The sequence below is a fragment of the Anolis carolinensis genome, chromosome 1 (assembly GCF_035594765.1).
Source record: "Anolis carolinensis isolate JA03-04 chromosome 1, rAnoCar3.1.pri, whole genome shotgun sequence".
NCBI classification, from domain to species: domain Eukaryota; kingdom Metazoa; phylum Chordata; class Lepidosauria; order Squamata; family Dactyloidae; genus Anolis; species Anolis carolinensis.
The window spans coordinates 49,492,921-49,501,649 of record NC_085841.1 but is presented as its reverse complement, the minus strand read 5'-3'; positions in this window follow the sequence as shown (position 1 = coordinate 49,501,649).

The window sequence follows — 8,729 nt, the reverse complement described above, 5'->3', positions numbered from 1 at the left end:
GAATCTATGGATCTTGGCACTGAAGAGAAAACCCTTTCACAAAGCCAATTGTGGGAGTAGAGGCTAGGGGAAAGTTCATCCAAGTTCTCAAAAGCAGGAAATCCACTCTCTAAGTAAACTTTGGGGAGAAAACAATTATTCAAAAGGAGTTAGAAAGATGTAGTTACTTCATATGCCAAGGAATATTTTTTTGGGGAAAAAACAGAACAACATTCAATCAAAATACAATGCAGGTTGCAGTTGCACATATGTCCTGCTGGCAGGATTCCCATAGTCAAGTTAGGCTAGAGATAAGCCTTTGGGCTGATCCACTATGGATCTTCTTACGTACATATTTATGTTATAAAAAGCATAGCCTTCTGTAACACAATGACAAGATTTTTAGGTGGCACAAATTGTTTGAAGTTCATCTTGCCCCAACATGATCATGGGGAGACACAGAGGTATTCTTACTACCTCCTCACTTTGTGTTCCTGTTCCTCGACAAGGTTTCCTTCATGTATTACAAGAGGAGCATTGAGGTCCTACTGAGCAGTTAGAACATAACAATCTACATAAACACTTCTATATCTTCCACCCTTCTCTAGTAATGTGTGATATCATCTCCACAAGAACTGCAGGTTCAGGATCCTGGTGTGCCTAGACTGCCAAAGTTAAATGAGACACAAGCAGTTTAAAAACAAAGACCAGAGGCTTTATTCACTTCGGCCAAAATGGATGTCAGGAGAATCTTTGCTCTCAAATCCTATATAAAGTCAATGGATACATGCCAAGACATTACAGAGGTTTGATGGGTATTTGAACAATGGCCCTGAGCGCTGATTAGTGCAAATTGGTGCAGCCTATGATCCACATGCTGATCAATTGAGGTGCATGGTCTGCTGCTGCAGCTGATTGGACTCCTTTTGTGTTGGGAACTTTAATAAATTCTCATTGCTTAGTTTTAGGTCTGTTTTCTGGGTCTGCCTTCAGTGGTACACTGGGAAAGGAATGTAGGTAGGGTTTGGGTTGATGGGTACTAAGGCCATAATCCTGTCCACCTTGATGAAACAGTGGGTCTGGGCTGGAGAAGCAATGGGTGTTGGCACACCTGGATGGACTCTTGGGAAGGACAAAGGCAAGGCACTGGGTGACTTCATAACTTTTCTGGTTAAACAGAGATGAGTTCATTGTTAGGTCTAAATGTTCATTGTGGCAAGGAAAGGGGTGGTCATGAGTGAGTGTGTTCTCTGCCTGAAGGACTGATGAGACTAGCCCTACGTCAATGACCCCCCCCCCCCAGTGTGTATGCTTGTTCCACCGAAAACTGGTCTAAAGGTCACCTCTGGGTTTTAGCCAGATTGTGCTTCTAAGGGTAAGGTCACATTTAGACATGGCCAGTGAGACCCTTCCTGACAACTTCTTTGACCATAAGGTTTGGGATCCTTTGGGGTCCCATCACTTCAACAACACTAGTGACTGTCAGTCCATTGCAGTACAACCATTTTCTAGTGAAGAAGTTTTCTGCTTAGTGAGTGGGGACATTCCCCAAGAGCGGTCAGAAATCCATCAATTATTCCATAGATTTCAACATAGGGGAGAAAACTGTCCACAGACGACCTCTTCATTCATCAGGGTATTGTCCCACAAGAGTTGAGTTTGAAATTCAATCTACCAATATGGAGAAACGTCCAGGCTCTTCTCTGTGGTGACTCATATGGCAGACCTATACAATCTGCAGCTGTTGATTCATAGTGGTTTGCAATAGAATAGGCTTTCTAAGAATGAAAACATTTGATTCAAAGCCTCTTCTCTTATATTCAGGTTTCTCAGGATGGCTGTGGTTATACAGTTATCCCTCAACAGGCACAAGACTCCTGTGAAAGTGAACAAACCACAAATTAAAAAAAATTTTTTCACTTCTATAAGAATCCCTAGGACCTCCAGTACAATTCTATGGTCAAGTTTCACTAGACATTAAACCACAGAATTATGCTAAAGGACAAATGCCTAGAGAAGTGTTTTCTTTACGAATTTCTAGGTCCTCCAGCACCACGCTATGGACAGTTTCTGCAGAAGTTGATAGTAAATCACACTAAGAAACTAAACATTTTTGAGAGAATGTATTAATAAAATCAGCAAACACTCAAATTTGCAAAAGTTGAAGGGCATTGCCTTTTAGTTCACACATGTTCAGAAAGATTACAAAGACTAAATTTTCATTTAAAGTAAGAAGCTGGCTTGTACTAATATTTTCATAAGTTTTACATAATAATTTGAAGTAGGTTTTCCCACCCTGCTAGATGATCACAGACTGCCAAAAATTATTTAATATCTGCTTGAAGGCGAATGTTCACAATGGCATGGAGAATTTTATTCATATTTATCCTACCTGTGCATTGGTTCAAAACAAATTCAGAATTAGGTAAACAATTAGGATTGTGGAACTCCACAAACTTAAGAAAGTGTTTGCATATGTACCTTCAAGTAGCTTGCCAACGTATGGTATTCCCATACATTTAATAGAGTTTTTCTTAGATAAGGAAGGGAAGGAACTAGTTTTAGCCTTTCATTTCTCTTAAATATAACCTACAGACCATGGAATTAATCAGCAGTCTTCCATCCAATGACTGACCCTACTTAGCTTCCAACATTTGACAGGATCTAATACCTTTTATCAGATACTAGATTAATGTCCATTATTAAGCATTGCCAATTGACAGGCTTCAATCCTGACCTTTCCTTTTCAGAAATCTGTTCACTGAGCAGTAGGAGTGTTAGTTGACAAGGTAGCTTTAGGGATTGTTTATTAGTTGGTGCAGACATTAACAGCACTCTAAAATGTATGCTCCCAGTGGGAATTATCCTTAGTAGCATGGCATCTTTATACAGGAAATGGTAAAGTATGAACCCGTGTTTCCACTCACCAAAGTGAACGGAGATGAAATATGGACAAGACCAAATAATGTTGGTGGTGCATCAAGACAGAATAGCGATGCATGCTTGCCATAACAATTGCCACCATAAGCCCTTGAAATGTCCTGTCTCGTTACACACTTTCTCCTTTACATTCCACTAACTTGTGGTGCAAAAGAAAATGTATAGATTTCTTATTTCTGACTGTAGACCAGTCAGTTGGCTACTTGATTAAAAGAGAAGTAGGAGACTTCAATTAACTCTCAAAATGGTGCTAATAAATCATTAGTAGCCCACACATTTGCACATCTCCACAAGCCTGTTCCTTCCATGAAGCAGCCATTAAAAATGATTTGTTCTGTTCTCTCTGTTCTGTCATGCCATGTACCACATTCCAAACAAGTTGCCAACATTTTACTAGTAAAGTTTTCCAGGCATAGAGATAAATGGGTGGGAATATACTTCCCCTGTTCAATTGTTGTCTTTCAGGCTGTTGCTAAAAGCACAGAAGTAAGGTCTGTAAAAAAAGGTTTACAATTCCACAAGGCAGTCTGTCTGCCAGCCAATCTCTCAGCTATCTTCAGGACAAATTATATACAGATGGAGAACCTGCAGCCTTCCAGATGTTGGCAGACTCCCACTCTTATCAACTCTAATCAGTATGGCCAGTTGTGAGGGATCACAAAAATGTAGTATCTTATAATCTGGAGGCTACAAGTTCTCTAGAAACAAGTGAAAGTGTATTGAAAATTTTTTATGTGCTACAAAATTGTTTTAAAGTTGGTTTTCCAACTGAATGCGCAGACATTTTTCGGCATATTTATGGTTGGCTACTTAAAAAAACTTAGTACAAAGTCATTACAAATGTCCAATCTCTCTGTGTGTTTTTGGTTATAACCATCTACTTTCAATACCTAACTCCAGCCTACCAGTCCCCAGTGGTGACTCATCATAGTTACCCGTGGCTATATAAGTATCCCAAGTACAAAATAAGAAGTCCTTTGCCTTAAATAGCAGTTGCTCTCATTTCAGAAAGACAGAAGCAAGTGGTTTTTGACTTTTGAAAACATTGGTTGATAGTTACATTTTTTCAGAACATCTCTCCTTAAATGGGCACTGCTTGACCTCACACGAGCTGGTCATGAACAAAAGAAAGCCATTATAGTAGTTTCTGAAAATGACTTTGAGTGCATATTTACATTCTCATATTCACTAAAGTTCTGTGAGTCTAAGAAACTGCTGCTCAACTCATCCTCAATGAATGGATCCATGGTTCCATTTCAATCTAGAATGTTGTTGCTGCATTGGATGAAAACACATAGGAGGCTAAGACATGAATTGGAAAGGTAAAAGGGAAATTCATCTAGAAGAATAGTATAGAGAAATTTGAAATATAGCTATCAATGACAAACTGACTTGTGACATTAAAGTTAAAAAGGGTATTTGGAAACAAACAGATTTTTGGGACACATGGGGTACATTTATTGAATAGGTATTTATTGAAGAAAGGGGGAACAAAACTGCAACAGAAACAATACAATTTTGGGAAACTTAAATAAGATGAGTTGGTCCAGGTGAAGGTGGCACAAAAACGAAGGGATGGGAATAATAATAAAATAGGATATACATGAATTAAAAATAATTGTAATAGAACTATCAGCATAATATGTTTAAAGAAGGGAATATTGAAAACTAGATGGATAGTTGGCTATTGCTATTTTTGTTGTTGTTAGAATATGTAAAATGCTAATATGCTTAATGATGGTATGTATAAGTCGTATTAAGATGTTAAATATATTATATGCTTTTAAAAAAAGACCATGTACTTTCCTGTCAAAGATATTGGTTCTTTATTTTTGCATTTTTGGAAAAAAAATAATTTTATATTTTGATAACAACAACAACAACAACAACAAAGAGGCTAAAACAGAGTATATGACAAATACCTTCTATCATGGTCAGGACTGATTTTCTACTTGTGGTAAAAGACAAAAGGTTTTGTCTATATCAGGTGAAATAATCTGGAGTAATCTGCTCTACAGCTGCTCTGGATGCACCATGGGAAGTCCACACATACCGTCGTATAAGTGGCCTGAAGCCCTCTAGCAGTCTCCACGTTGTCCAAGCCGATCTTGCATTGATATCAGTGGTCTGCTCTTCTGGAGACTGCATTTGTCGCCATTGTTTCACTGAGAAGAAGCAACTTTCCAGCACAGCCTTCCTAGTAATGTCACTTCTGACAGTCACAACTGGGCACCCAGCCATGTGAGCACCAGAAGTGACATTACCAACAAGGCTCTTCTGAAGAACTGCCTCTGGCTGGTGAGTCTTTTTGATGTGTGGATATTGGATCATGCCAGACCCAGCCTGAGCCAGCTATCCACATATCAAAAACATCCCAGGTCACTACAGGGTTTCCTGGAAGCTTGTGGTGGATTAAGTATTACAGTCAGCATGTCTGCTGCAGAACTGTCCATATGTCAAGTGTACTGCTCAGAGTGGGTTAAAGGTGAGTTCATTTCATTTGGCCCATGTTGGAAAGGCCAGAGTTATCAGACACATCTGTACCTGGTCTATCCCAACTGTCCCCACCTCTAGGTTGTTCTTTGTTTCCATACATATACCGGTTATTCTTTGCAACATACGTAGATATTTCAGCTAATACTTCCTGCTACTTGTGTTCTTCTCTGCCTGGTATTGCCTGTTACATGTTAAGATATTGGCCGATGTTGCCCACTACTGCACATTGCTTGGCAGACTGTTGGCCTGCTATGAATCAGTTACTGTACGAAAGTTGAGTGCAACTGCAAAACCAGTGGATGTAAAAAAAAAAAAATATTAGAAATTTACCAAGTATTCATCCATCCAGAGAACAAGTATCAAAACATATTTTAGAGAACTGGAGAGATTAATTTCAATATTAAAACATATAGCATTTATTATATAATATATTATATGGCTTGGGATTAAGACTTCCAGGCACTATGATTTGGGACCCCACTGAGAATGATATGCTGGACATGAACCACAAGCAGCTACCATTCTTAGACAACTACTTACGGTAGGTACTACTTATATTTATTCTGCTTTTATAATAACAAACAGCATGATTATATCTGTACACATTCAAAGATGAATCTGCAGCAGCAGATAACGGAAGGTAAATCATCCTAAATGTACTTACAGGTCTTAATAGAAACTACCCTGTCTCTGAGCACTATGCCATACTCTGTTCTGAGTGAAGCAAATTATGGAAACAGTCACATACAAAGATGGAGTCAAACTTGCTGTAGAGGTTGTTCTCATGTGCCTTCAAGTAATTTCTGACATATGGCAACTTTTAGGTGAACCTATCACAAAGTTTTCTTGGCAAGATTTGTTTGGAGTTGGGTTGCTATTGTCTTCCTCTGAAGGTGAGATAATGAGGCTTGGCCAAGTCCATCCAGTAAGTTTCCACAGCTGAGCGGGGGGGGGGGGGGGGGGGCAGGTTTAAAACCTGGTTTCTAAAATCATAGTCCAATGCTCAACCATTACTCCACTCTAAGTTCATATTCATATTGAATATTTTATGTGAAGCCTAAACATATTTCTGTGCCAAATAATCCCCAGAAAACAAATGCTTGGTGGGGGAGATCTTACTGCTGTTTTATTCTCCCTGGCAGAGTTTCCCATGCATCATGTATCTTCAGGTCAATTAATAAAAGTGAGTATTCTTTCCATCTCTAATCTCCATTTTTAGCAGTATATTTAATAGTCAAATTACTTTCAGTAATGAAAATATGACCATATTGTTTCCCTAAGGTGTATCTATACATATAATTCTGTATTTTAGGCCTGAGCTGCAAATAAACAAATCTTTACCGACTTAGGTTGAACCTTCCATCTTGATCACATCACTAGAGTGTTCCAGAGAGTAGTGATGAATTCTTACAAACTTTGATAATCTCCGGGTATAATGTCCTGAGTAGCCAATCTCCAAAATCTCCTCTTTAAATGGTCTGCATTAGTGAAGCAAATACAACTTTTTCACATAATTAATGGGCTCTTTTCAAATAAATACGGAGACTTTTAAGCCACTGTTGTCAAGTGCTGGTGCCACTGAGATGGTGGTAAAGGACCAGAATGAACTGGAGTTAATGGAATGCATCCAAGGAGGTATGTGAAATCCAAAACCACAGGTTTAGGCTTCCTCCTAGATCTGTGACATATCTGCACAATGACCCTGAATAGACCCAACTCTCAGCTGTTGATAAATGGCGAATTTCTGTTTATTTATTTTTCTTGCCTGTTGCAATATTGGCCTAGGAAACCTGTCCCACCAGTGTTGTAGTTCCAATTTCTCATTTATCCTTGGTTTCCCAGCCTCTCAAGAAAGTCAACAGAAGTCAGAGGAACAATAATGGGAGAGGAGGACCAGGATTAGTGGTGGAGCTTGTCTCTCATCAAGAGACATGTGACTCTGGGGCTGAGTGCTGGTTTTTAATTATTATTAACAAAAGCAAAGGGGAGGATGGGGAGGAAATGTGATCTTCCTCTAGTGTGGTTTGCAAATACTATTCTTGCATACACATACTAAAATATAATCCTTTAAGGGAGGAAAAGAACAACTGCCAATTTTCACACTAGGCTTCATTTTAGCCATTTTATCAAACAGTAGGCTGCCTTGCTATGGGAAAACTTTCCCCGTTAATTGCTGTTTATACCAAAATTTACATGAGTTTGAGTAATATTGATAATGCCAAAAATACAGTTGAAATATAGACTTAAGATTCACCTACCGTAGAATTAATGCAGTTCAATACCACTTGTTATGGAACCTTGGGATTTGTATTTTGGTGAGACACCAACACTTTTTGGCACAGTATAGTTTGTAACAACATGTATACAATGTCTGCATTAAAATAACTCACAATATTTTTACTGGGTTGTTGTGCATTTCCCGGGCTGTATGGCCATGTTCCAGAAGCATTCTCGTCAGGAGATAATGCTTCTGGAACAAGGCCGTACAGCCCGGAAAATGCACAACAACCCAGTGATTCTGGCCATGAAAACCTTCGACAACACAATATTTTTACTCTTATTTCCACATGTTCTCAAAAGATACATAAGCCTTTTTAATGCATGTCCCCAACTTTCTGCACTCGGCTACACATGGAGGCTGGGCTATACTTATTTGGGATTGTAAAGAAACATTCACACAATTTCTTAAGCAAAAGGTATTTAGTTAGTATTTCTGTTTTGCAAATGAGGACTTGGGTTTAAGGGAGATCAAGTAGTCCGTAGCCAAAATGAATCTATTGTTAAGGTAATTTGAGGAACTTAAGGCCCTTCCAGACGGGCCCTATATCCCAAGATCTGATCCTAGGCTTTCTGTTTATCTCAGACTATCGTCAGTGCGAACTCATATAATCCAGTTTAAAGTAGAAAACCTGGAATCAGATCCTGGGATATAGGGCCTGTCCGGAAGGGCCCTAAGTTTTTCCAAGATAAAATTTGGCATGTTTACCAATTTTCCTAATAGCAGTCCAATCTTTCTGCTCATGTAAAATGCTGTCAGTTCCTTTGATCTCAAGTAAGGTGATAATTCAGAAGAACTAGAAAGAAAGATCATACACATTGAGGACATCAGAACATAAGAAGAGGCATAGACTCCAGAGTTGTAGTCCAATGTTCAAACCATTATGCCATATTGGCACAATGGGATTTATTTACATGCTTACAATTGGATTGCAACAATTAATGCTTCTTGGATGTATGGATGCAGTACTCTATTAGATAAACCAACACTCAAATCCTAGTAGTATGATAAAGTCCCTCTAAGTATATAGTCACAC